The sequence below is a fragment of the Mandrillus leucophaeus genome, unplaced genomic scaffold (genome assembly GCF_000951045.1).
Source record: "Mandrillus leucophaeus isolate KB7577 unplaced genomic scaffold, Mleu.le_1.0 Scaffold908, whole genome shotgun sequence".
In the NCBI taxonomy this organism is placed as follows: Eukaryota; Metazoa; Chordata; class Mammalia; order Primates; family Cercopithecidae; genus Mandrillus; species Mandrillus leucophaeus.
Genome location: NW_012109897.1, coordinates 271949 through 274050, shown reverse-complemented (window position 1 = coordinate 274050; position 2102 = coordinate 271949).

The window sequence follows — 2102 nt, the reverse complement described above, 5'->3', positions numbered from 1 at the left end:
ATAAATTTCAACATCACTTTATTGCAAAAATTGTCAAAAATCTCAGTATAGAAGGAACTTACTTCAACACAATAAAAGTCCTATATGACAGATCTACAGCTAGTATCATACTCAATGAGGAAAAACCGAAACCCTTTCCTCTAAGATCTGGAATAAGACAAGGATCACCACTTTCATTTGTGTTATTTAACATAGTACTGAAGTTTCTAGGTAGAACAATCAGAAAAGAGGGAGAAAGGGCATCCAAATTGGAAAGGAAGAAGTCAAATTATCTTTGTTTGCAGATGATGTAACTTACATTTGGAAAAGCCTAAAGACCCTACCAAAAAGATATTAGGACTAATTCTGTAAAGTTGCCGGATACAAAATCAACGTACAAAAATCAGTAGCATTTCTATATGATGACAGTGAACAATGTGAAAAAGGAATCAAGAAAATAATCTCTTGGACAATAGCTATGAATAAAATAAAACACCTAGTGGTAAATTTTACCAATGAAGTAAAAGATGTCTACAATAAAAACTATAAAACATTGATGAAAGAAATTGAAAAGGACCCACACAAAAAATGGAAAGATACTCCATGTTCATGGATTGGAATCATCAATATTGTTAAAATGTCCACACTACCCAAAGCAATCTATAGATTCAATGAAATCCCTGACCAAAAAAAATAATAATAATAATAACATAATCACAGAATAAAAATAATAACAATAATCACAGAAATAGAAAAAGCAATCCTAAAATTCATATGGCACCACAAAAAACCCAGAGTAGCCAAAGCCATCCTGAGCAAAATGTACAAACCAGAGGAATTGCGTTACCTGACTTCAAATTATACTGTAGAACCTGACTTCAAATTATACTGTAGAACTATTTTAATCAAAACCACATGGTACTGGCATAAAAACAGACACATAAACCAATGTAACAGAATAGAAAACCTAGACCTAAATTCATACATCTACAGTGAATTCATTTTAGAAAAAAGTTGCCAAGAACATAATTGTGAAAAGGAGAGTCTCTTAATTAAATGGCAATTAAAAACAAACAAACAAAACAACAACAACAAAAAAAAAAAAAACTGGATATTCATATGCAGAAGAATGAATCTAGACCACTATCTCTTCACTTATTTAAAAAAAAATAGAATTAAAAACTTAAATATAATACTTCAAACTATAAAGTTACTATAAGAAAACATTGGAGAAACTCCCCAGGACATTGGTATGGGCAAAGATTTCTTGAGTATATCCTACAAGCACAGACACCCAGAGCAAAAATGGACAAAATGGATCACATCATGTTAAAAAGGTTCTGCATAGTAATGTAAACAATCAATAAACTGAAGATACAACCCACAGAATGGAAGAAAATGTTTGCAAACTACCCATCTGACAAGGGATTAATAACCAGAATATATAAGAAGCCCAAACAATGCCATAAGAAAAAATTCTAATAATCCAATTTAAAAATAGATAAAATTTCTGAATAGACATTTCTCAAAACAAGACATACAAATGACAAACTGTTGTATGAAAACATGATCATCATTGATCATCAGAGAAATATGAAGCGAGACTACAATGAGATATCATCTCACTCCAGTTAAAATGGCTTTTATTCAAAAAAACAGGCAGCAACACAAGCTGGCAATGATGTAGATAAAAGAAAATTTTTGTATACTGTTGGTGGGAAAGTAAATAATACAACCACTATGGAGACTTATATAAAGGTTTCTCAAAAACCTAAAACTTAAACCACCATATGATCCAGTAATCCCATTGCTGAGTATATGCCCAAAAGAAAGAAATTATATTCAAGTGATAACTCCTGTATCCCACAAATATATATACTATGTACACATTAAAATATGACATGTACCTCATGTATACACTGTACACTATGTACCCATAAAAAATTAAAAAGAGGATATCAGAAAGTTGTCAGTTGTAAGTCTTTGTGTATATTCTATAATTCTTAGAAACACTGGAATATTATAAATCATAACCAAAAAAAGAATTCAATTAACAAAAGCAAGCAAAGTTTTCTGCTGTGAGGACTAGCGTGTACTAATATAAACATTTAAACTCTTCCCAT